The 27,766-nt window shown below is 37.7% G+C and overlaps 1 protein-coding gene across 7 annotated transcripts in view; it reads right to left on the reverse strand.

Annotated features, from left to right (window-relative positions):
* Positions 1–27,766, reverse strand: part of B3GALT1 (beta-1,3-galactosyltransferase 1) — a 692,162-nt gene that overhangs the window by 203,836 nt on the left and 460,560 nt on the right. The gene's annotated exons all lie outside the window — the stretch shown is intronic.

Here is a 27,766-nt window from a genome sequence, read left to right on the forward strand (position 1 = left end):
TGTATTCTGGACTGGGATTAAGCATCATGAAATAAACAAACAAGCAAAAAAATAGGGTAGCTGATTTTATGAAAACAGAGTATATATCCAAAAAAAAAGGTGATGTGGGGCTCTCACACATTCAACGTACTACTCCAGCAATTTGAAAAAAAATCTTTATTTGAGGGAGTTGGGCAGTAGTGCAGCGGGTTAAGCGCACGTGGCACAAAGCACAAGGACTGGGTTAGAATCCCGGTTTGTGAAGCAGGCAGTGAAGCAGGTCTGCAGGCGTCTCTTTTTGTCTCTCTTCGTCTCTACCTTCCCCTTCTCTCTCAGTTTCTCCCTGTCTCTATCCAATAACAAATAAATAAATAAATAAAATTTTAAAAAATCTTTATTTGAGAAAAAGAAGGAGTCAGAAGAAGAACAAAGAAGACAGACACCACAGCACTGCCTCACCATTCACGGGACTATCCTGCTGCTATCCATGGTGTTCCCACATAGTGCTAGGATTCTAGCCCAAAGCCTTATGGTATATCAAGTCTTGTGTTCTACTGGAACCAGGAGACAAATTGTTTCATGCCGTACCATAATGGAATGCCTGCTTATAATATTGTCTTAATATTTATACATTTTAATCCAAGAACCATCAAGGGAAACTTGGAATAATAGTGGAAGGTAGATAATAGAAAATGTCAAGGATACATGGAGGTTAGAGACAATTGCTTCTTGGTGTCAAATACAGACCAAAGAGGGCTCTACAATGAAAATAAGTCCTCCTTCCTCTGCATCAAGATAATCAGAAGGGAGAATTTGACTGCTTCCCCCCCGCCTGAAATTACCTGTTATTCTCAAAGGCTAAGAAAGAGTTGTCAAAGTGGTGTTTGAAATATCTTTTCAGAGGTTTGAATTGAGGCTAACTATCCCTCTGAAGGGGGGATTCTAAGTATCTTTTGAATCCTGTTTATGAAGAACTCATGTGCAAGCGCTCAGAGGTGATTCTGCTGTCATTATAAATTCTTCCCTTTGGTTCTCCCTCTCTGTTGGCTATTCTTGAGTTGGACAAAGAAAAATACGAAATCTCAGTCTCTGAAGTTTCTTAGCACATTTTTAAATTTTACTCATGAAGGCTTTATATGTCAATTCTTAGACTTCACAGTCTAATTTAGGAAAGACATTTAATCAATCACTCTGCATTTAAAACTGCTTTCCAAAATCTCCTGCCACTGATTTTATTCCCAATATATGACAGAAACAATAGTACTAGGTTAAGTTTGAGATGTAACCACTAGCACTATTTTTTTTTTTTTTTTTACTGGAGTACTACTGAGAGCTGGCTGATGGTGGTGAGGGGGATTGAAACTGGGACATTGGAACTTCAGGAATGAGAGTCTGTGTGCATAACCATTATGCTAACTACCCTCCACCCAACACTAATTGTTCTCACAGAGGATTATTCTTCCACCACAGCTGACATGAGACTTCTACTGGTTCTATTTTCCTATAGACTGAATATGCCACTCTAAAAGAGTAAAATCTTAATGATATGGTCTTTGAAGGTAAGTGTTTAATTTCTGACGGTAGGCTGTTCACAAAAAGATTAGTATTCATATAAGAAGAAAGCTAGTACTCTGTTTTTCACCACTGAAGAGATTCTTCCAATATTTTTGTAGAAATATAAAGTGATGTTCAATAGTAAGTTAAAAAAGAGTGTCCTAACAAAGGGACCTTTCAAAGTTAACCCAATTACCAAATAATGTGATGATAACAGTAACTATCCATTGTCTTCTTGAACCCTAAGACAGCAGGAACCTCACATTTCCACTATAAAGCCTATATTTCCCCCAGTCCTGGAACCTTGGGGCGCACTTTCCTGCAGGCTTCTCTCAATTCATATCAAATAATATTGCATCCGCTGATCCCAACCTAATAAATGCAATGAATACCACCTCAGCATGCTTCACTTTAGACTGTGTCCAGAGACTTCAGGTGTGGAATGACAACCCTTCAGCTTCATTACTCAGGTGAGACTTTTCCTTTCATAGTGTTCTCTAATTCCATTCCAGGTGGTTCACTTCCTAACAAAGTCCCAAAACCTAGATATAGACCAGGTCCCCTGAGATAGACCATATGTTCACACATAACCATAAACTAGGGCAAAATATATACCTGAAAACAGAAGTACACAATAGTCTGCAGTGAGTATCCCCCAACACTTCATCTGCCCTATTCCAGCCTTTAGGTCTAATTGTTCAACAATTTGTTTGGCTTTGTATGTTAACTCTCTTTGAAGCCACCAGGTTCCAGATGTCAGCAGGATGCCAACCAGACTTCTCTGGACTGACAACCCCACCAATATGTCCTGGAGCTCTGCTTCCCCAGAGCCCCACCCTACTAGAGAAAGAGAGAGGCAGACTGGGATTATCGATCGACCAGTCAACGCCCATGTTTAGCAGGGAAGCAATCACAGAAGCCAGACCTTCCATCTTCTGCAACCCACAATGACGTTGGGTCCATACTCCCAGAGGGATAAAGAATGGGAAAGCTATCTGGGGAGGGGGTGGGATATAGAGATTTGGTGGTGGAAATTGTGTGGATTTGTACCCCTCCTATCCTATGGTTTTGTTAATGTCTCCTTTTTAAAATTAAAAAAAAAAAAAAAAGAGTGTTCTCACTCTCACTTTATACCCATGATGTTAATGCCTTAGTCCTGGAATTTTCCAGGCTTTAGGGCTTTAGGAAAGAAATAATTGTTTGTAAAGCCATCTAATCTACAGCATCTTTTTATAACTATCTTACTTACTCAAAAATACTGTCATGAAAGTAACATTGAATCACATAATGCCAGAAAACTGTGGAAATTGTCTCTTCCAAGGTCCTTCTATTCACAGGTTCATTTAACTTCTCCCAGTGTTTTGTTTGTTTGTTTCTTTTTCAAATATCAGGAACATGGTGTTCCTTTCTCTTGGTTAAATATGGCTCCTAAGATTTTTCAACTTAAGTGTTTGTGGGCCCACTGCCCTTCAAATTGCTTTTCTCTGAGTGTGTTCTAATTGATCTAAATTACTTTTAAACTCTCAGGTCCAGAACTGAACAATACATAGCCTTTCCGTTAGTAGATTATTGTCTACTAATCCATACCTTTTGACTATACCCATCTGATCAGTTTTGAATTTGATGAATACTTAGTAGAAGCTCAGGCTATGTAGTTTAAAAGTTCCGTGTTTGAAGTCAAATTCTTTTTTAATTATGTGGTAGAGGAAATTTATTCTCATTAATTCATTGTTTCCTTATTTACTGGCACATATTCCACAGCATCCTCTTCACAGAACAGAATGTGAGTACTTAGTACAATGCCTGACATATAGTAACTACTCAATGAATATGAGATCCTCTAAGTCACACTTTTTCACTTACTCAAGCTTGGTACTGTGAGAGACAAGGATATCTAAAGAGGTAAGGGAGAAATTGTATATATATATACACATATGCTTTTAAGAATAGTTTTATCAGCGAGTCAGGCGATAGCGCAGCGGATTAAGCGCATGTGGCGCGAAGTGCAAGGACGGGCATAAGGATCCCGGTTTGAGCCCCCGGCTCCCCACCTGCAGAGGAGTCACTTCACAGGCAGTAAAGCAGGTCTGCAGGTGTCTATCTTTCTCTCCTCCTCTCTGTCTTCCCTTCCTCTCTCCATTTCTCTTTGTTCTATCTAACCACAACACCATCAATAACAACAATAACTACAACAATAATAAAAAACAACAAGGGCAACAAAAGGGAAAATATTAAAAAATATTTAAAAAGGAATAGTTTTATCAAGGGAAATAATGAACATCATCAATTATTTTAACCCTGGAAAAGAGATTTATTAGAAGGAGAAATGGGCTTTATTCACATTGGAATTAATATGGAATTTGTGCTAGCTGAGTTCATGCAGTGCTTTGCATTTATTATCCAGTTCAGTAGCAAATAGCTTGCTCTTTAAAAGTGAGTTAACCAGCTATTTTAACCTTGTAGTTTGAGGACCACCTTTCCCTTTTAGAAATTACTATCATGAATCCCCAGTGTAATTGAAAAAGGGATGCTACGTATTGCAATGGTGACAAGATGTCGTGGACATTGTCTAGGCATGCTGAGTTTTCTTTATTTGAATTATTCTATTCTATTTTACTTTTTAATTCTATTTTATTGTCATTGCTAGAGCTTTGCTACTTCATGCTGACTTTTTCAGATAGAAAGACACCCTAGTACAAAGCTTCCTTCAGTGAAGTGGAAGGTGGGCTTGAATCTGCAAATCATGACGAAGCAAGTACACTATCCAAATAAGCTATTTTGCCAGCTCCCAAGTCATCTTTTAGCATGACCATGACCTTTTCACTATATTAATAAACTAGTCATGCCTCAGATAAGACAGGACTTTGTTGTTGTTTTTTTAACTGAAGCTTTAATATACATAGGTATTGGTGCTGAAATTCTATTTCAGCTATCTCAAGAGACAGGGTAATCTAACTTAAAAATGTAGACAGGGTAATGACAGTGTGGGGTACGCAGCTGGCTGACAGTGGTTCAGATCCTGCTACCCATTAACTTTGTGAATTGGACTGCTTATTTTATTTATGCTACTCCTTTTGTCTCATTAATAAAATTTTACCTGTCTTCCAGAGCTGTTGTGAAATGAGCACCTAGGTTAATAAATGTTAATAGTTTTCTGTCTATTTTTCATTTATCTTCATCATCTTCTTCATTAACAAGAAGTGTGGATAACTTTACTGTTTTTCAAATTCCACTCATAAGTTTCTTAACCACCCCATACCTCCTTTTTACCCTATTTTAAAAGGTATAAGTACTTCATAGAATAATTGTCAAAAGGAAATGACAGACTATGTGCACTTGGGACAAAAGTGGGGCTCAGTGAATCATCACATACGGGATTTCCTTCTTTTTGTATTTTAAAACCATTTCCCCCCTCTTAATTGATCTTTCTTTCTCACTCTCTCTCTCTCTCTGTATAAATATGATGTATTTGTTTGCCTTTTGCACAACTAGTTTTGATGCAGTGAAAAAGTTTATCAGCTGTTCTGATACATATTATTAAGTATAAGTAGTTCCTGATAAGACAGTAAATCAGTAGCCATTATCACATTCTCATTACTCTGACCCAGAGGTTGGCCCATGGAGATGTTTAGCTTCTGTAGAGGCAAGAGGTCTGTAGATAGTCTACTGGAATTTCATCTGACAAATGCTGGAGTTAGCAGAGATCAAGGAAATATATTAAAAAGGCATGGCTCCCAAAATTTATTGGCAAGTCCAAAGTAATAAAAAAAGCAAAATTTGATATAACCAGAGGCTCTTCACACTATTATTTTTCACCTTTGCCACATCCTCTCTAGCTGACTCAAGCTATTTCTCAGTGTGGTTTTGGAAGGTGGAGGTGGTGGTAGGGGATTTAATTCCTTGCTTGAACATGCTTTCACTTGCTTTATGCTGATTTATATTTCAGACTGTGTACTTCTCTCTAGAGATATTTAGAATATTGTTGGAAGTATTGTTTGAAAACCATAGAAACAAGCACAAACTCAGTTTCTTGGAAATGGTGGCAACAAAGTTAAGGGGAAATAACATACTAAAGATATTAAAATGACAAGGGGTATAAAATGGCAAAAATTAGTGCAGAACCTCAAATGTAAGCAAAGAAGAATAAATGTAAAATCAGAAAAATAAAACATTCAAAAATAATACGATGAAAATAAGTCAACTGGCTTTGAATATATGTTTGTTTCCTCTTTATCTTAACTATTTGATTGAATATAAAAGAAACCCAGGAATTATACTTGAATGGCTGGGTTGTTAGAAGAAAAGTAGTTTTACCAGAAAGCCTTCAATAATTCATTTCCAGTTCCCCAAGATCAATATTTGTGTACTTTTTAAGAGTGACCACTGTGGCTGTTAGCACTGTCCACACAACTTAGAATGCCTCAGGAACAAATAGATCATATTGTTGATTTCCTGGCCATGGCCTCACATGGTACATAGAACACTCAATCATACAATTTCTTTATCCTGAATTCTACAGTACCTCTGAAGTTTCCTCATACATTTAGGCCATGTAGGCAACTAAAAACTCCCCATTGTATCAAAGCGATAATAGCCTGGAAATTGCTTTAGCTTGATGTTACAAGAGCAGTCATAAGCTCACAAATTTATAAGCTGATTGGAAATGTGATCAAAGACCACTGCTACTGTGTTTCCCTTTATATCTTGGCTTTGGCAAATAATGGCTGCGCCAACATATATTTATTTCTTAAGTGATTAGCTCTAAAAATATATAACAAAGAAAGTCCTTCTGCAGAGTATTCTCTGGACTCAGGCTTCTGAACCTTTGCATAAACAAACAAGTATTTATTTTAGATACATACAAATTACTTTCAGATGTCAATAAACTAATTAATTAAATGACCTGCTTGGGCATAAGTGCAAGAGAAGGGAGAGAGAGGAAGGGAGAGAAAGACAGAGAGACACCTGCAGCACTGCTTTACCACTTGTGAGGCTCTCCCCCTGCAGATGAAGTCTAAGGGCTTGAACCCAGGTCCTTGTGCATGGTAATACATGCTCTTAACCAGGTGTACCACCACTGGGCCCTTTAACTTTAGATGAATATTTTAGCTTCCTTCAACAAGCTACCTAGGAAAGAAGTTGCCAGTATATATGAGATGTCTCTTTTTAACATTTTGAAGAAGGTCCACATTGTTTTCCATAGTAACTGTTCAGTTTTCACCAACAGACTACACTATAATGTTCACGTGTCTGCTAGAAAACCACTCTTTGTTCCCTATGTTTTTTTTCCTTCTATTTAACTGTTTTCAATGTAGGTCAGTATAAATACTGACCTACATTGTGTAATATCATTTAGTAGTGGAATACCTATGTGCATGAATGCAATACCTTCCCGTAAGTAATGTTTTTTATATAGAATAACAAGCCAATTCAATTGATTCATTTGCCTCCCTTTTCTACTTTCTCTTCCACATTCTTTAAATTATAGGTGTCCCGGTAGACCATGCAGAGACAGCAAGGACTGGCCTTAGAAGGGTTACAGCCACAATACTATTGGACTTAGCAGCTTCTATCTACTTCCTTATTTCCAGGTGGAGTGAAATTCTTGCCTATGGTAGATCTTACAGCATGTCAGCTCCACGACTGTGGAGAAAGCTCACAAAGACTTAATTCTGACCATCTGCTGAAAGTTTAGAACTGTAATTGTCTGGAGTGAGTGTTGAGAATCCAAATAGGTTTAACTTCTAATTATGTCCATACTACTTACAACTGTTTGTTTTTTAATGTGATATACCAAAATATGGAGATTTGACAGTCTTACAATAATATTTTACAGTATCAATAAAGCTTATCCACATGTCCAATTTTATAATTTTATGCCTCTTAATGTATTCCAATTTTGACTATGTTGGCTGTGTGGACTAAGTTTACAGAAATACACAGATCATAAAACGTCTGTTGCAATTACAGTCATTTTGTATTTGTTTTTTTATCACAGTGACATTGGGTTTGACTTTGAGTTTAAGACTTTCTTCTTGGCCACATTCATATAGAAATACATTAAGTTGATATACTGTCTGTGAAACTGCCCTCCAAAGTGACTGTAGCAAGGTCTGACAAAAATGTTTTACTAACTCATTGTAGGTCAAAAGCAAAACAGATGTTTGTCAAGTAAATTTTAAGTGCCAAGGAATGGGGAAAACAAAATCTTGGGGAAAGATATTTGAGAGTCAGGGCGAAGGACTCAGGAAAATATCCACTTACATTAAGCATTAAGCACCATCCTTCTGAAGCTGAGGTATTAGTTCATGATCCAGACTATTAGTAGAAAAGGTTGGACACAAAAAAGAATATTAAGATAGAAATCTTTAACCTTAACTTATGTGGCCTAAATAGAAGATATCTGGCACGAGCAACGGGTTTCCTTCATGCACAAGAGAAGGTGCACTCAAATAGCCCTAGAAAAGTTGTCAACTGTGGGTTTGGGTGGTGGCACATCTGGTTGAGTGCACATGCTACAATGCACAGGGACCCAGGTTCAAGCCCCTGGCCCCCACCTGTAGGGAGAAAACTTCACAAGTGGTGAAGTAGTGCTGCAGGTGTCTCTTTGTCTCTCTCCCTCTCTGCCACCCCCTTCCCTCTCAATGTCTAGCTGTTTCTATTTATTTATAAATAAAGATAATTAAAAAAATTTTAAAAAAGAAAATAGTCAACTGAATGCCAGCATTTTGAAGGAGATTTTAAGAGGAGATGGAATAGCAAAATGCTGCAAAATGAGAGGCTGGAAACACAACCTCATTTGAAACAACAGCAACACTACCAGGGTAAGCGTGAATATCCTTGATTCCGTGTGCTGAGAGAATTATTTAAATGCAGGAAAAAACAACAGCTTCCTGAGTAGTTTTGCACTTTGGTGATTTGGAGGTACAAAGGAAATGGAATCTCTAAAAATTGAGAGTGTGGAGAAAGAAAAGTCTGGTGCATATAGCAGGGTTTCAATGTACATTTGAGAAATAAACAAATTAAGCAGCATATAGTATCAGCAGAACAAAACTAGATAACATTTGCTGGATACCAATTTGGTGCTAGTTTTTAGTATCTTCTATCAGTTTAGCTTTATAGATAGGCTGTCTGAGCTCTGGAGAGATCACATAGTCATCCAATTTAATGAAGCTAGTCACTGGATGAAGCTGGAACCTGAGGTTGACTACAAAAGTGAGTATCTCAACCCCTGTATTTCAATAGTTAAACATGTACACTGGAACAATTTCTTCCTGGATTAAGTCCCTGCTTGCTACTTACAAACTGGAGTGACTAATGATCTCTTTCAGATTAATCGTTTCACCTAAAAAATGGGGGTGATACTGTTTGTCCTCAATTGTTCATGTTCATTTCTAAATTCATAAGCTAATTCCAGTGCCCAACATGCTGGCATTTTTGAAAGTAGGACCTGCGGGAAGTACTTCAATTTAGATAATGTTATTGGGGTGGATTCCCTATTTTTGATCATTGCCTTTAAAAGAAGGGACTAGAACAGCTCACTTTCCTAGGAGTACTCTCTGAGACTACAGTAAGTAGCTATCTTAGAAGGACCCACTGATTTATGACATCCATTCTCCAGAACTATGAAGAAAAAGATCAAACGGAACTGAGAATCTCAATAGCTGTAGTTAAGCATACGCACACTAAAATAATATTTTTCTGGGTTCAGGACCCTGCCCTCCATTTACAAATCAGAGTCACCCACTTAATATCTTTTGGATTAATTGTCTCATCTTCAACACAAGTTGAATTGGCTTATAATTTCTGGTCTCTAGAACAATGAGAAAAATATTTCTAGTGTTTAACCATTCAGTCTCTAGTACATTGTATAGCAGCCTGGACTATATCACACAAGGACTTTTTTTTTCAAATATTTTTAAGGAGGATTAATTTAATTAGAATTTTAATATCACTAACCATAGAAAATGGCACACTGCAAATAATCAATATTAGCTAGTGAAATCTATAAAAGTATTATCTACTTATACTGTGTACTGTTTTCATATTACCAGGGACATACACACACACACACACACACACACACACACACACACTTGCATATCTCACCAAAATCATGGCCAGAAAGTATTTATAGACACTAGCATTCATTCCTTACTTAGTAATAAGACTTACATTTGCAATCTATTACATCTATGTGGAAACACATGGGCACATATTAGGAAGGAGGCACCATGTAATATAAAGGGAATGAAGTTTGGGGCCATAAGATCAGCTCCAATCTTAACTCTGCTAATGGATGTGTAGTAGCCTTTGACAAGCCAGTTATATCTTCAATCTTCAGGCTCTGACTTGGAAAACGAAATCTTAATACCCCCTCTTGGGAAATGATGGTTTTGAAATTATTTTGTAAACTGTAAGGCATTGTATAAATATTAGTTAACACAGTGAGCTAGTTTGAAAAAAAAAAGCAAGAAAATAACACATTGCTAGTGAAGTTTGAAGAGCTAATTTGGGAACTGCTGCAAACACCATTAAGAACTGAGACACACTGTACTAACTTTAGTCTAAAACAAACAAAAAAATGAAATGTGATTCAGCCACGATAAAAAAAAAATACTTGATAGAAATGAAGACAGGATTCTGAAATACATTCAGAGAAACCTAGAGAGCAACACCACGGATGAGTGACCGGCGGTTACAGTAAGCTAGAAAATAGGTTTGTGTCTTTACAATGTCACACGGCATTTAAAAGGGCAGTTCTATTTTAAGCCTTTTTTTTTTTTCCTCAAGAGATAACGGGCTCTGTTTTCCTCTTTGGAGGCTGGACAATGCTGGAGCACCCTTCTGTGAATCAGAGGCCAACTATACATCCAGGAAAACACATGCACACACATCCTCTTTCTTTCTCTCCCTCTCTCTCGCTCTCCCTCTCCCTCAGTAAGGAAAAATAAACAAAACCATAGGGTAGGAGGGGTACAACTCCACACAATTCCCACCACCCAATCTCCATATCCCATCCCCTCCCCTGATAGCTTTCCCATTCTCTATCCCTCTGGAAGCATGGACCCAGGGTTGTTGTGGGTTGAAGAAGGTGGAAGGTCTGGCTTCTGTAATTGCTTCCCCATATCCTAGGGTTCTATCTGTAATGGAAAAATGGCTCTATTTGAGTAGGAAGACCTGAGGAGCCTGGTCACCAACTCACCTCTCTGCAGGTCAATGAATGGCTCTGTAGCTCTTTTTATACCCTTAGCAATGGGAATTTTCCCACTTTACCTCTGCACATGTCTCCTTTGCATCTGTTTGAATCTGTTCACAGTATATAGAAAGCAAATAGAAGAGGGGAGATAACTGACAATGCATTGGAAAGGACAGAGAGATATGATGATTGATAGATAAAAATCACAGCATTTCGCAAGACAGCTAAAGATTTAAAGGAAAAGGCAGCAAAAGACTTCACTAGTGGTTTAAGCAAAGTATGTCCATGTACATAAGTTCAAGTTGTCACAGCCAACTCCCCCATACTTATGAATACCATCAGGCAGTGCTTCCAGAGCCTGCACGCTCCTTATGTTTACCCACCGCTCTCTTTGTAAGTCCCGGGCATAATTTCTGTGTTCATCATTTGCACTTTCCATTTTATAGCAAAGAAAGGGTAGTGACTGGTGAGGGTGTTAGATGATCAAAGCTAGTCAACCGAATCCTAGGGGGTGATTGAATTCCTAGGGCATATTCATAAACAGGCAAAGGTAATCTTCCACCACTCTCTCTCTCATTCTTGCTAGCACCTGTCATTATCTGCCCTTTCAACAAACTCACCTCCTACTGATTCTCAGGCATCCTCCAGTGACTTTCTCGATCATTTTCACAAGGTCAAGCTCTTTTCCTTTGTTCCATCATCTCCCACAGTCACCACACCAAGTCCTATTCCTCAGGTCTTTCTAGTACATTGAAACTCATTTAACAAGCCAATATTTTGATAAAGCGTTAATGTCTAAAAATGATTTCATGGGTTACCCTGCCAGTTTATTCAAAGAATAGGATCACAAATAAAATAGGGTAAAGCAGATAAACTGAGATTTTTAAACTATTTTCATTTGCATATTAACCTAGAGTAGCTTAATTCCCATTAAGATACTTTCTGGAGGAAATGGTAAGCATGTGTGGTACATGTGCCTTGCCATGTCCAGGTTTGAGCCTGGCATCACATGGAGATGCCACGGCACTGGTGGGTGTTCTGCTGTTGTAGTATTTTCCCTCTTTACCTCTATCTGAATAAAAAAAAAATAGTTGACTGGGAATTAGTGCACATAGGCCTCAGATTCTAAAAAAATAATAATAGTTAAATATCTGAGTTCCTTTTCTGTGTAAGAGTTTCTTTCTTCTTTTCTTTTCTCCCTTTCTTTCTTTCTTTCTTTCTTTCTTTCTTTCTTTCTTTCTTTCTTTCTTTCTTTCTTTCTTTTTTTTTCACCTCCAGGGTTATTGTTGGGGCTCGGTGCCTGCACCATGAATCCACTGCTCCTGGAGGTCATTTTCCCCATTTTGTTGCCCTTGTTGTTGCCCTTGTTGTTGTCATTATTGTTGCCATTGCTGTTGTTGTTGGATAGGACAGAGAGAAATCAAGAGAGGAGGGGAGACAGGGAGGGGAAGAGAAAGACAGAGACCTGCAGATCTGCTTCACTGTGAAGTGACCTCCCTGCAGGTGAGGAGCTGGGGGCTCGAACTCAATATAAGAGTTTCTACTGAAAACACCAATGAATGAAATATTGAACACAAAGTTCAGTAGAGTCTAACAACATTTATTCATTTAATAAAATATTAAATACCATATTACCTTAAGTCTAAGATACACATGATTTGCTTTTTAACATCTGTGAAATTGGGAGGCACTTATAACCTATTGCAAAACAATTCAAACTTACTAAGTAAATGAGTAAATTGTGCAGCAACATTTTGTCTATGTATGCAAAAGTAACTGTGGATAAAGGAAAAATGTGTTTATCTGTGTGTCACCACAGGTGAGTTACTTGGGTTTTACTATTAAAATCTTAGGTAACTGACTTCTCTGGGCAGATGACCTCAACAGTGTGTCCTGCAACCTCACTTCTCTAGAGGGAAAGACAAAAACAGGCTGGGGGTGTGGATCAACCTTCCAATGCCCATGTCCAGCAGAGAAGCAATTACAGAAGCCAGAACTCCTACCTTCTGCACCTCCAAAACAATTTTGATCCAAATTCCCAGTGGGGAAGAAGTGGCAGGAGGAAGAGGATAAGAGGGCTCTGAACTCCATCTCTATCTGGACCCAGAGAGAGAAGAAGATAAAGGGAGGAACATTTGGATGTAGTAATGGGGTTATGAGGAGCTTAGAGGGGAAGAGAGGACTGGACCTGGAAGAAAAAAGGGAGCAATTACATACAAATGTAGAGAGATAGTTGTAGAGATGATAGTTAACCCATGTGTGCAACCTTGGGAGAGCTGCTGTGGCCTGTAGTGGAGGGATTGGTAGTGGGAATGGTATGGAATTATACCCTTGTTGACATGTAATTTTGTAAAGCAATATCAAATCACTAATAAAACTTTTTTAAAAAATTGAGGTAATAAAGCGAACACTGGCATGGTTATGACAAGAGAACCACTGGCATGCAGAGAATTGCCTGTTGCATGACAGACAGAGCAATTAAATGCACTGGAACTAGCCACAGCTCTAGCAACAGGATTTGCAAAGCCAGAAAAGCCAGTATGACTGATTTGTACATTATGAAGTGCTCTCACTCAGGTACCAATGTATCAAAAGCTGCTGTCTGACTTTAATGTGAAACTAATTAAGCTGTACCTATTTACAATATGCTTAAACAGAAACAAAATCAGATTTTCTCCATCTTTCCACAAATCTTCTGAGGCTTTTGGGGCTCTGATTTGCCTCAAAGTTTTACTATCAATCCTGGAAGGGAAAGGGAGGTGACGTTAGGTATTCTATTTTATAAGGGACATGTTACTAGGCAGCAGTACAGAACTGTTGGTTTTGCAAGGAAAACTTACTAACTATAAAAGTCTCAGACTATAATACTTTCATTTCTCCCCTTTGTAACTGGAATTTCTGTTATCACTGATATCTTATGCTTGTCTCACCACTATATTTCAGAAGCAGATAACTTATTTTCTAGAATTCACAGGTCTATGCATAGAGAAAATTTTCCCCAGGGTTGAACATTCTCAGTCTCATACTATATTTAGAGAATTTATTTTATGATGTTTGAGACTTCTGAAGAAGCAGTATTTAGGAGAGATACAGGGTTTGAGTTGGTTTTGCAATGGATTGGAATCTGGTGGAATCCTGGATAGGATTTTTTTTTTATGGGGGAGGATGTGAATCCTTGGGGACCAGAGAGTGAAATTTGACAGGCTAAAATATTACATCCTCTGGTGAGACCTTTCCTAGCTCACAGGAGTCCTTAGTTCCATTTCAGGCAGTGCACTAGCACTCATCTGCTACAGAACCTAGACAGAGACCAAGGCCCGTGAGACAGGGCACATGGACAAGTGTATCCATAAGTTGAGGGAAAATATATACCTTAAAGTAAAAGGGTGCAATAGTTTGCAGTGACTTAAGTGTAGCCAGCAAGTAGAAAGACCCAAAAAAGACAACATAAAGTACTTAATCAAATACGTTCTACTTAGATCAGATAATGTTCGAAACACATTGTGTTACTATGTTATTTTAATGTTAACATTAATTAAGTAGTTAAGTAATTTAATGAGAGAGAGAGAGAAAACAGCAGGGCACTAGCCTGGTACATGCAGTGTTAGGTATTCAAGTTGGAGAGTCACATTCATAAGTCCAGTGCATTCACTACTGTGCCACCTCCTGTGACTGCAGTGCTACTTCAATTTAAAATGTAGTAAGTAAAATACATAAATGAATTTAAAAATGGATGGAAGATAAGCCTTACTTTGCTTGGACTGTCACCACAAAATACTATAGAATAGGTGCTTGGGTAACAGAATTTTTGACTCAAGAGTTTTAGAAACTGAAACTCTGAGAGGAGGGTGACAGCATGGTTGAAATGTGGTGAGCAGTGAAAAGAAAGAGGTTTTTTTTTTTTTTTTTTTTTGAATTAGCTAGGAGGAGAAAAAAAGGGGAGAGTGGATGGAAGAGGTAGAATGAGACAAGTTCCTCTCACAATGGACAGGACAGCCATGTTCAGCGGGGAAGCAATTACAGAAGTCAGACCTTCAACCTTCTGCATCCCACAATGATCTTGGGTCCATACTCCCAGAGGGTTAAAGAATAGGAAAGCTATCAGGGGAGGGGTTGGTATACAGAGGTCTGGTGGTGGGAACTGTGTGAAGCTGTACCCCTCTTATCCTATGGTTTTGTCAATGTTTCCTTTTTATAAATAAAAAATTTAAAAAAAAAAGAAATGTGAGAAATGTGGTGAGCATTCTCTCCATGGCTCCTAGTCTCACTCTGAATTGAAAGAGCAGTCTAATTCCTTTCTCCTTATAGTTACTAACCCCGCTGTGCAGATCTTACCTCCATGATCACATATAAGCCTCACAAAAACTCTACCTTCGAGCACTATCACTTTGAATGTTTGAGCTTCAATATATTGGAATGTTGGGAGAATTCAAACATTCAGTCCAAGATAACAAGTAACATAATGTTTCTGAAAAGCGAGTGCAGTATTTAAACATCCTTTTTGATATGTACTTAGTGGAATACGTATAGCAAATATCAATGTTGAAATCAAAAGAATTCCTCCGTGAATTGATCTGACTCATTCACAGTGAGACATACAATTATCTCCAGTGAAGAAGACAGACATTTCTCTTACTTTATAAGGAGTACAGATTGCTCTTTGGAGTAAAGACCTCTTTGCTCTTTTGGCCTGGGAAATTGCTCAAGTATATAGAGTTCAGGACTTGGAAGACCAAATTGCCTGGATCTATCTTGGTGCCGCATGTACCAGAATAGAGCTCTGGCTTCTTTCCTTTTCATGTGAAAACTTCTCACTCTTAAAAACAAATCACATACGATCTCCCTGACCTTGAGAAGGGATAGCACTACTTTCTGTTAGTAATGATGTCAACTGTAGTATTAACATAGTTTGGATACCTTTTTAAGTTATTTATTTATTAACTTTGAAAAGAGACAGAGAAATTGAGAAAGAAAGGGCAAGTAGAGAGAGAGAGAGACAGACACTAGCAGTACCGCCTCACCACTCATGAAGCTTCCCTCCTGTAGGTGGGGACCAAAGCTATGAACTCAGTTCTGTGCTTATTGGTAACCTGTACACTTGACTGGGTGTGCCACTGCCTAATCTTCTATTTTTTAATTTTATTTGTTTGTTTTTAATGATATGGATACAGAGAGAACATTGCTCAGCTCTGGCTTATGATGGTCCTGTGGATTAAATCTGGGACCTCGGTGTCTCAGGCATGAGCAGAAGATTAGTTCAAGGCCATGAATAAAGGCAGGAGAAACGCTAGCAGGGTCAGTGGGCACTTCCCAGGGCACAGTGCTGACCAAGTGGGCTAAAGGCATGACCATTATTTACAAAATGAAGCACTGTTTTAGAGCCCAAGGGACATTTTAGATGAGGGCTCAACTCAGGCTACCTGGTAGTTGGATGATACTTTGTTAAAGGAGTGAGAACCTTGCCCAGAAGATACCAAAATCCCTGACATACCACCAGGCAGAGATCCTAGAACTCCTCTAGGGACTTAAAAACAAATATCTTTGGGTTCTGTGAATGTGGTAAGAACATATATTATACTTATGGTGGGGGACAGTACAGGTGGGTGAGGGGGACATTACAGGTCCAAAAAGGATGACAAAGGACCTAGTGGGGGGTTGTATTGTTATGTGGAAAACTGAGAAATGTTATGCATGTACAAACTATTGTATTTACTGTCAAATGTAAGACATTAATCCCCCAATAAAGAAATAAAAAAACATGCTAAACAAACAAACAAACAAAAAGAACATATACTGTACTTAAAAGGCAATATAAAGTTCTCAACTTGGAATACAGGAAGAAGATGCCATCTTTCCTAGTTTTTATAATTGATATGGAATGCTTTAAAAATAAGGAAAGGAATCCAGAATGAAAATCCCAATCATATAAAATGAGGTTAAAAAAATCTACCTATCCATCAAAATCCACTGATTGAATAATTTATAAGAAGTCTGAGGAAAATTCTTCATCAGTGGTGTTATATAATTGACTAAATAACTAGCTGGTCTGCAGTCGGGAGGTAACGCAGCAGGTTCAGCGCACATGGCATAAAGCTCGAGGATGGGTGTAAGGATCCCGGTTCGAGCCCCCAGCTCCCCACCTTCAGGGGAGTCATTTCACAAGTGGTGAAACAGGTCTGCAGGTGTCTATCTTTCTCTCCCCCTCTCTGTCTTCCCCTCCTCTCTCCATTTCTCTCTGTCCTATCCAACAATGACGACAACAATAATAAAAACGACTACAACAATAAAACAACAAGGGCAACAAAAGGGAATAAATACATAAATAAATAAAAATAACTAGCTGGTCAAGTAAGTGCTGAGTCCAAAACTAGTTTTTTGGGCCTTGGAACTTTGAAATAGAAATAGCTAAATAAAGATTAAGGAAAACCAGAACATGAGCACTAAAAGTATGAACAAAGCTGTTATAAATAATCACATCTAACTTCCAAGTAAAAAACTTTAATCTATCACTTGCAAAGCTTGCCTTCACTCTGTCTACAGGGTTTTCTGATGTTAATGATATCTTTTAACTTAAAAAAAAAAAGACAGACGTATCATGCTGGTCAGTGAGCTTAAGTACTGGAATAAATCATAAATCATTCTGACTTAATTATTATCTGACATTGTTTTTTTTTTAAAAAAAGATTTTATTTATTTATTTATGAGAAAGAGAAGAGGAGAGAAAGAACCAGACATCACTCTGGTACATGTGCTGCCAGGGACTGAACACAGGACCTCATGCTTGAGAGTCCAATGCTTTACCTACTGTGCCACCTCCTGGACCACATGACATTGGTAAAAGGGTTAGGTGTTGGGGCCGGGTGGTGGTGCACCAGGATGAGTGACATGTTACAGTGCGAGAGGACCCAGGTTCAAGTCCCTGACCCCCACCTGCAGGGGGAAAGCTTTGCGAGTGGTGAAGCAGGGCTACAGGTATCTCTCTGTCTCCTCCTTCCCTCTCAGTTTCTGGCTGTTTCTATTCAATAAATAAAGATAATAATAATAATAATAAAATGTTAGGTCTTTATGATGACATAGCTTTAATCCTGTACTGAATCAATTATTTTGTAAAATATATATTTTTCCAGGGGCCAGGCAGTGATGTACCTACTTAAGTGCCCATATTACCATACACAAGGACCTTAGTTTGAGCCCCTGCTCCCCACATGCAGGAGGACACTTCATGAGCAGAGAAGTAGGCCTGCAGGTATCTACCTTTCTTTCTCTCCATCTCTCCTCTCATTTTCTCTTTGTCTTATCAATAAAATATAAGGAAAAAAAAGGGGGGAAGAAAAGAAGAAGAAGAAGGAGGAGGAGGAGAAGAGGAGGAGGCGGCCGCCAGGGGCAATGGATTCCTACCTAGTACTGAAGCCCAGTGAGAATCTTCTTGGTCAAGGGTGAATTAACATGCAACACGTGTTGTATATTGTAAAGTGTCTAATCACAGAGATACTGAAGTTCAAGTGTAAGATGTTGCCTACCCATGAATTTAAGAATGCCTGATATTTTCTGAGAGTCTTTTCTATAAGACAGAATGCATTGATGTAGTTACATAGACATAAGCATGAAAACTGTCCCAACCACACATTAAGTTGTGCTAGGCTGAGCATGTTGTTAATTTCAGTCGACTTTTCTTGACTATGAATTTTAGGGAAATAATGTCATGGGAATGTTGTAAATGTTAATTAGACAAAGTACTTTAAATATGTGCCTGATGTAAATGTAATCAGTATTGCTCTTTGATGTTATATTTCCAGTGGGAATTTTTTCACATTGCAAGGCAAAAAAAAAAAAAAAAGAAAGAGAGAAAGAAATAAAGAAAAAAAGAAGAAAAGAAAGGAAAGGAAAGGAAAAGTGATGTTTTGAGCCAGGACAGGTTTTTCTGTCATTTAAAAACACTATGTATCATTTATCTACATTTTGGCTTCTACTTTACCTCAGTCAGGACAATGTGCTAGGCAGATGTAAAAATTCATGGCAAGGATGAAATTATCACAAAATATGGGAGGAGGTCGGGCAGTGGCACACTGGGTTAAGTGCATATAGTACAAAAACTCAAGGGCTGGAGCCTCTGGTTCTCTGCCTGCAGGGAGGTCATTTCACAAGTGGTGAAGCAGGTCTGCAGGTTTCTCTCCCTCTCCTCCCCCTCCCCCTCTCCCTTTCCCTTTCCCCCTTCTCTCATTCCTAGCCAGTAAAATGAAAGAAAAATGGCCACCAGGAGCAACAGATTTGTAGTGCAGGCACCAAGCCCCAGCGATAATCCTGGTGGCAAAAAAAAAAAAAAAAGGAAAATATGGGGTAAGACTGATAATATTAGCTTGCAGTGTAAATTCTCTAGGCATGAAAAAAAAAAAACCCACAATGTTAAATAAAAAACAATCATAGCAAAAGTTACTAAGTTTGGTGTTTGAGAAGTACTTGGGAACAAAGCACAGCAGGCTGAAAAATAAAGCCTCGTAATGAGTACCACGGGCAGTTTAAAGGAAGCCATTTCTTCCTATCTGAAAAGGTGGTGACTCCAGATTATGGGACCAAATTGTATGGTGAAACCAGCATTTCTTTGCTTTAAAACCACAATGTATTACGGCATTTTGATACCCAGTGCCAGAAGGAAAAATATCTATTCAGTATTTTAAAATATAGGTGAACATTGGCATAACATATAAACAGAAGTGTTCAGAACTAATTCTTATGGAGAAAAAGCAATATACTGTAATTTCATTTATTTATTTTGGTGCTTGCTCTACATTATTAGGTATCTTGAATTAGTTCATGGTCCCATCAGGAAGAACCCTAAAGCCCTCCATCTTAATATCATATTTGAATTTAGGACTCATGGTGGGTTAACTGTAGAATGTTTCAGATATGTAGAGTCATGGGAGAAGTATCCAAGAGTTTTAATTCTAGCATCATTTATACTATATCAGTTCATCGGACAGTGTAGCACATTGCAAAATGTACATAAATTGGGGGCTATAAATTCTGTTCTACTTTCTGTGTGCCCTCAGGAAAGTCATTTGACTTTTCTTGCCTTTTGTTTTCCCTATTTCTTCTTTTTGGCTTTGCTTTCTCATCTGAAATATAAAGGATTTAACCTTTTTAACATTAGGGGACAATAAGAAGCTTCCTTATTTAAGAAAGGAAACTCTCAGAGTAGAGTATATGGAACTGAGGGTCTTAGTGTGGGAAGAAGCTAGGTAGTCCATTTTAGGTATTTTCCAAGGAGCCCATGGCTTTAGTCTTTTTTTTTTTTTTTTTTGCCTGATCCCAATAGATAACATGTAGGTAGGCTAAGACAGTTGTCTGGGAAGATGATATCATAGTTGAAATTATATTTTATAGCTTTTTAGCCACCAAATTGCAGATGCTACTATGAGGCCAACCTGACTTCCATGGACAGACAACTTCACCAATATGTCCTGGAACCTCACCTCCCCAGAACTCTATACCACTAGAAAAAAATAGAGACAGGTTGGAGGTATGGATTGGCCTGCCAACTCCATGTTTAGCAGAGAAGCAATTATAGAAGCCAGACCTTCCACTTTATGCCCCTCATGAGGAATTTTGGTCTATATCCTTAGAGGGATAAAGAATAGGGAACCTTCCAGTGGAGGTGATGGGATGCAGAACTCTGGCAGAATCATACAGAATTATACCCCTTATATCCTACAAGCTTATTAATGATTATTAAATCACTAATAAGTAAAATAAAATAAAATGAAGGGACAAAGATAACCTCAAGAAATGGTGGAGTCATGCAGGTATTGAATCTCAGTGATATTCATGCTGGACAAAAGAAGAAGCTAGAAAAGGCTGAGGAAGTGAAGGGGGAGGAGTAAGAGGAGGAAGTGAAGGAGGAGAAGGAGAGGGATGAAAAAGAAAAGAAATGAAAATTTCAAATAATTTGACATTGTTATGACATTTTTGGAACTGTGATGTTACTGCTGTTGACTTTTCTGCTTTCCAAAAGAAGTCATCTTTCTAGTTATCTTATTTAATAGTATTTTATGAATATTGGTCTCTGATAAACTTGAAATGCAAAAAAAGGAAATTTTCTTTAAAAAGGAATAATTTGGAGTACTAGGTTTAAAAAATATTAAATCAGGGACATCAGAGATGCAATATACACACCTGAAGAGAAAGAAGAAATACTTCTTCCTGTGCCATAAATGAACAAACAAAAAACATGGTGTCATCAGCAAGGGACAACAGAATGGTAATACAGTTGACCACTAAGTACCAGCAGGTCTTGATGTTGGGACAAGCATGGATGAATTCTCAGATACTCTATAGTAGAAATTGGTAGAATTCTAGGCTTTATTTTATGGTTTTGAACTGGCATCTGTCTTTCAAATGTCAAGACTTCTAGATTACAGAATACAGAATTTCAGTTCTACATAATAGAATAAAATAGCTACATCTATTATTTGCCTTATTTTAATTAGAAGAATCATCTGCTTTAACATTCACTCACATGTAAGGCATAAACACAGATTTGACTGTATTTTGTTATCCCACAAAATTATAAATGCTATAATCATCATATTTTCATTTATATTATAAAATCCATAATAAAGTTTTATTGACCACCAAAAAATAAGGAAGATGACATCAGTTCAGAGACATGTTGTAAATGTCAAAACTATGTTAAAAAAATCCAGTATTTTGGGCAAGACTAGTATTTTAGCCTCAAAAGTTTAGATTTCTGTAACAAAACACTTTGTTATTCTCTTGATCTGCGATAGTTACATATCTTTTACTTATTTTGCTGGATTATTTTAGGAGTGGTGGGGTGGAGTAGAGCTAGAAGTGAAAGGGAGAACAAACAATTCAATTATTCTTTCTATGCCCTATTGAAATTTGTGTTACTTGACTGAAGAAATTCAGTTTTGATGGTTTCTGGATTTAGCCCAATTCTAAATAACTCTTTTCAAAAGTACATGACCATGGCAATAAAGACAAAACAAAACAAAAAAAAATGTATTAAAGAACATTTACTAATTTAAAGTTGTCAGTCTAGAGCTCCTCTACCATATTATTGCACTACAGTGAACCAATTCTTAAGTAAAATTCTGGCTTCAGTATTACTAAGGATATGCAAAAGTCATGAACTCTGTATGATGATAAAATACTTGAATCCTCATTAAAAGACACAGAAAGTTAATTAAAAGGAATGAGTATTTTCAAATATCCAATATATTCTACCTATTCACTATATCTAGAAAGTTGAAAAACATGGTCTCTATCTGGTCAAAGACATTAAGGTCTTTCTCCTGGGGTAATTTCAGCCTCTGGATGGTTTGAGAGGAGACAGAAGGTCTAGTTCTTAAAGAAAAGCTCTAACACAACATAGAGATTATATGTTAAAATTTTAACTTATATTTGGTATATTGGTATAATAAGATCATGGGAGAATTAAGCATTTTTAAATCTAGGACACATACCTTTTCAACAAACAAATATTTTGCTTTGTAAATAAAAACAATGAAAAAGAAAAAAAAAAGAACGGAGGAATACTCAATCTGTAATTCAATGAACAGATTCATTAACTTTAAAGTATCCATACAAGGAACTCTCTAATGGAATATATGCTACCAACATAGGGCATTAATACTGTTGCCTATTCCAAAGTCCATGATTATTATACACAGATTAACAAGCACTGGTGCTATAACTGAATTTGAGTAATTAGTTGAAACCTTTGTGCTCTTTACACAAACTAGATTGCTTTCTCAACAAAAGCAACATAGAATATATACAGAGCTAGCATCTATAAAGATAATAAAATAAGTTGCAAAAAAATATCATAAACCCTCCTGTGAGCCTCAACGGGACCTTGTCTTCAATGTAGAACAGCAATGGTAGGGACTGTTCCACTCTCCGAGGGGAGTCTGGGCGAAACTACTCTGCCACTTGAGGAAGACTGATCCTGAAATGAGTGCAGCCTAGAATGTTACTTGCTGTGACCATGGAATGTGAGCTAGGACTGACAGTGATGCAGAGGTTACACAGGCTCCTGTAGTAAATATGAATAGATATGGGCCGTAGGTCAGATCGATGGGGTTTACAGTGAATGGTATTTATATACTTTTACCATATTTGGGAGCTACCCTCTATCCTGATCCAGCTTTCTAACCCTAGTCTCAACTCTGACACCATCTTCCTAGACCATACTTTTAGCCCACCTACATGTTGGCCTTCACACTCAGGCAGAAATTGGTAAAGTTATGGGCCCCTTGGAATATAACTAGAATAGACTTTCTAGCTTCTTCCTACACCGAGACCCTTAGTTCCATCTGCTTTATTCTTACCTATTGTTGCCTGATTATTAAATAATTTGTTCTGCTTTTCAGATGCTACCATGAGGCCAACTTGATTTCCCTGGGCAGACAATTTTACTAATATATCCTGGAACCCCACCTCCCCAGAGCCCTATCCCACTGGAGAAACACAGAAACAGGCTGAAGGTATTGATTTACGTTATGTAGGTACTTTCTTCTCTTTTTCTTTCTTTCTTTCTTTTTTTGAAATGCTGACTTGAGGCTGGACATACCAGACTTAAAAAAAATTTTTTAAGTCTATTCTCCTTCCAATTTTAAGGCCTAACTGTTGTCATACCAAGTCTTAAATGCCTTCTGGATTATTTTCCCTTAGGATGCTCATCCAAGAGAAGATTGAATACAGGACGATCTCACTTATGGGCAAAAGTTGAGAAATAAGAACAGAAGGGAGAAACACAAAGCAGAACTTGGACTGGGTTTGGTACTGCACCAAAGTAAAGGGCTCTGTGAAGAGTAGGGGTGAGGGAGAAGGGACTTTCAGGTCCTGGTGCATGATAGTGGAGGAGGACCCAGGCTGAAGGTGAGTGTTTTGCAGAAAACTGAGAAATTTTATAAATGGATCAACAACTGTATTTATTGTTAGCCATAAATCCCCCAATAAAAAATATTCAGTTTAATATCTAATGAATAAAATGTCTAAATAAGTTTTTTAAAAGTTAAGGTAATAAAAAGTATCAGTTTGTCACTTTTCCCAATGTTGAAGACAAATTTTATTTTCTAAATTTGTTGCTTTTACTGGCATGATTACATATTAGTTCAGTAAAATATAAATCTTTTAAAAATATGAAAAAGGACACATTTTTGTGTGTGCTTCTCTTATGATGCACCAGTTGTTCTCTGACAGGGGAAAGCAATCTCATTTATGCTGTTATTTTCTGCTTCTGCTCTTGTCTGTCTACCAGAGGAATATCCATAACAGAGGATGATCAAAGGCAGTACAGGCAGTGAGGTATACAAACTCCCTGTTCTGCATTGCTTCAGCTGCTGACAAATTGTTTCCCTTTCCTCTGTCTTAGCTACATATAAACCTACTAAATGTTTTCCTTTGTCCTCAGCTCCTCTTGTTCCAACTAACCTATGATCAGCTACCAAAACTTCCTGGATGCATTAAACAAATTGTCTGTAACTGTGTGTATTTGCTCTAGCACATAAACTAAATTGCCTGTAACAGAACATATTTTCAATGATGAATATAACCTGAACAGCATTTTCTGGCAGCAACAAAAGAGAGGGAAGGAGGGGGGAGGGAGGGAGGGAGGAAGGGAGAAAGAGAAAGAGAGAGAGAGAGACAGGAACAAAATTAAAAAATTCGTTCTATAGATGAAGACCTCAATATATCCCTTCAGAGGATGATACATTATTTGCTCCTTCTCCCTTGGGAAATTTAGAATAGTCTATTTATTCTTGGTTTATAAAGGGAAGAGACTTGTCATTCAGAAATCCCTAAGTAATATATTCAGTTAAAAATTAACAGAATGAAAAGCTTAAGAATTATAATTAGGAGGGTAAAGGAAGAGGGATTTTTCTCTAGAAGAATTTTAAGTAAGGATCCCGGATTGAGCCCCCGGCTCCCCACCTGCAGGGGAGTCACTTCACAATTGGTGAAGCAGGTCTGCAGGTGTCTATCTTTCTCTCCCCCTCTCTGTCTTCCCCTCCTCTCTCCATTTCTCGCTGTCCTATCCAACAACAATGACATCAATAACACCAATAACTACAACAAGGGCAACAAAAGGGAATAAATAAATAAATAAATATATAAATATAAAAAAAGAATTTTAAGTAATGCAACTCAAAATATAGCCTTTCTAAAACCTAAGTCTAGTTTCAATAACATTGAGTATATTTACTGAGTGAATGGAGAGACGAAGTCTCTAAGAATTTCATACCTTATCCCCGACACTGCCGCTGTTTAACTGAATCATTTTTTCTTTTTTTTTTAAACTCCCAACAAGATTTGCTTCATAGATGAACTGTACATTGAATGACCCCAGTATTTTAATACCAGTGGTTTTTTTTTAAACAGTAATTCAGTTAGGCATCATTTTAATTTTCCAAATAAAAATGTCCAGTCCTCAGATGTTTATATATGTGAAATATTCAGATAACTGAATATTTAACTCCAAACCTGATGTTTTAACAAGTCTCTATACCATATCACTTATCAGCAAAGAACAAGTGAGTATGTAAATTAATAAACAAATAATATATGGTCACAAAAATAAAGAAGTAGACAAAAGACCAGCTTTACTTTAGAAAGTCTGCCCCACTAGACCTTTAATAGATACCTTTAACAGATGTCCCTAGTCATCTCCATCAGAAACAACATAATGGACCCCTTAGTGGACCACTATAGGACCTTGCACTCAATATGGATCAACAATGGTAGGGACTGCCCTATTCTCAGAAGGGAGACTGGGTCAACCTACACTACTACTTGAGGAAGATGGGTCCAGCAGTGAATGCAGCCTAGAATGTTCCTAGCTATGACCACAGAATGTGAGCTCAGACCTACAATGATGCAGAGGTTACACAGGCTCCTGCACTGAATATGGGCTCCAGATCAAATCAATAGGGTGTACAGTTAATGGTATTTATATACTTTCCCCATATTTGGGAGCTATTCTCTGCCCTGATCCAGCTTTCTAGTCCTATTTCCAACTCTGACACGATCTCCACAGATAATACCTTTGGTCCACTTGCATGTTAGCTGTCAGGCTCAGGCAAAAAATTAGTAGAGTCATGGGCCCCTTGGAATATACCTAAAATAGACCTATGAACTTTTTCCAAAATGGAGACTTCAAATCTCATTTCTTATATGCCTTTAGGTTCCTGATTATTAAACAACTTTTCTGCTTTATATCTTAATACTTTTTTCAGACACTAAGTCACAGATGCTACCATGACACCAACCTGACTTCTTGGGCAGACTACCTCACCAATGTACCCTTGAACCCCACCTCTCCAGAGCCCTGCCCCACTAGAGAAAGATAGAAACAGGTTGGGCCCAACAACAGATGACTGACTGAGAAAGCTGTGGTATATTTACACAATGTAATATGCAGCTATTAAGAACAATGAACCCACCTTCTTGACCCATCCTGGAGGGAGCTAGAAGGAATTATGTTAAGTGAGCTAAATCAGAAAGACAAAGATGAGTATAGGATGATCCCACTCATAAACAGAAGTTAAGAAAGAACAGAAAGGGAAACTCAAAGCAGAATCTGACTAAGCTTGGAGTAGGGCACCAAAGTAAAAATCTCTGGGTGGAGAGTAAGGGAAGATTTTCAGCTTCAGTGTGGGGGGAGTGGGGATTAGGACATAGACTTTTGGTGGTGGGAATGGTATTAATATTCACTCCTATTAACTTATAGGCTCACAAATTACTATTCAATTTATAAAAGAAGGGAAGAATGGATCAAATGTCTCAGACTTTTTATTGCATAGGCCATAGCTCTGAGCATATGTTCCTTCAATCTAAGCACTTAAGACATCAAATTAGTAATCAGATTGAATTTAACAGTGGGCTCAAATGGTTAATACATTTCTAATAATGACTTGTTCTTTGAAATATTAAATCTCCTAAAAGCTTAGACCAGGGAGAAGAAAAGCAAATGATGTTCCTTTATAAGCTACAGCTATAAGTAAATAGCATAAAAGGACATAAATTATGGAGATATCTTGCATGCTACAGCAAATCCTAACAATGGGATTTTCAAAGTTAACCCAATTGCCAAATAATTTGGTTATAGCAATAACTATCTATTGCTACGGCAGGGACATTCCCCTTTCTCTATAAATCCCATATTTCTCCGAGTCCTGAAATTTCTAGGGAAAAGCTCACTTTCCTGCATGCTTCTCCCAATTCATACCAACTGATACTGCTCCTGCTGATCTCAACCTAATCAACATGACCAATACCGCCTCAGCATGTTTCACTTCAGACTGCATCCAGGGATATCAGGGGTAAAATGTGAGCCCACCAGCTTCATTACTCTGGTGAGACCTTTCCTAGCTCACAGAACCCTTAAATTTGTGTTGGGTGGCACACTTCTTAACAAACCCCACCTTCTGCTCCCTGTAATGACCCTGGGTCCATACTCCCAGAGTGATAAAAAATAGGAAAGCCTCTAATGAAGGGGATGGGATGTGAAACTCTGGTAGTGGGAATTGTATGGAATTGTACCCCTTATCCCCATGGTCTTATCAATATGTTTTATTTTATAAATAAATTTTTAAAAGATTTAAAAATAAATTTGGGGGCCAGCAAAATTGTAAAAAAAAAAAGTCAGCCAGTCTCTATATAGAAAATATTGAGCTAAAATAAAAATCATTTTCATAAAAATATTCTACCCTGCTATCTCCAGACTGCATTAAACAAGAAAGCACATTACAGAAATTACAGTTTAACTATAGTGTGGGCTAGAAAAGAAAAACAGGATACTAGGACTTTATACATGATATAACCACTGATTTTTTTTTTTTTTTTTAGGTATGAGGCTTTTTTTTTGTTTTTTTTTCTAAACTTCAATAACACTTTGTTGAGGGGATTTTGATTTCAAAGATTGTTGTCATAAGGGTACATTTCTACTTTCCCAAGATAGAATGTAGTACATTTTCCCTCAACTAAGCTGTCCTCCTCTTCCACCATAGGAAG

This window comes from Erinaceus europaeus, chromosome 18 (genome assembly GCF_950295315.1).
Source record: "Erinaceus europaeus chromosome 18, mEriEur2.1, whole genome shotgun sequence".
Classification (NCBI taxonomy): Eukaryota; Metazoa; Chordata; class Mammalia; order Eulipotyphla; family Erinaceidae; genus Erinaceus; species Erinaceus europaeus.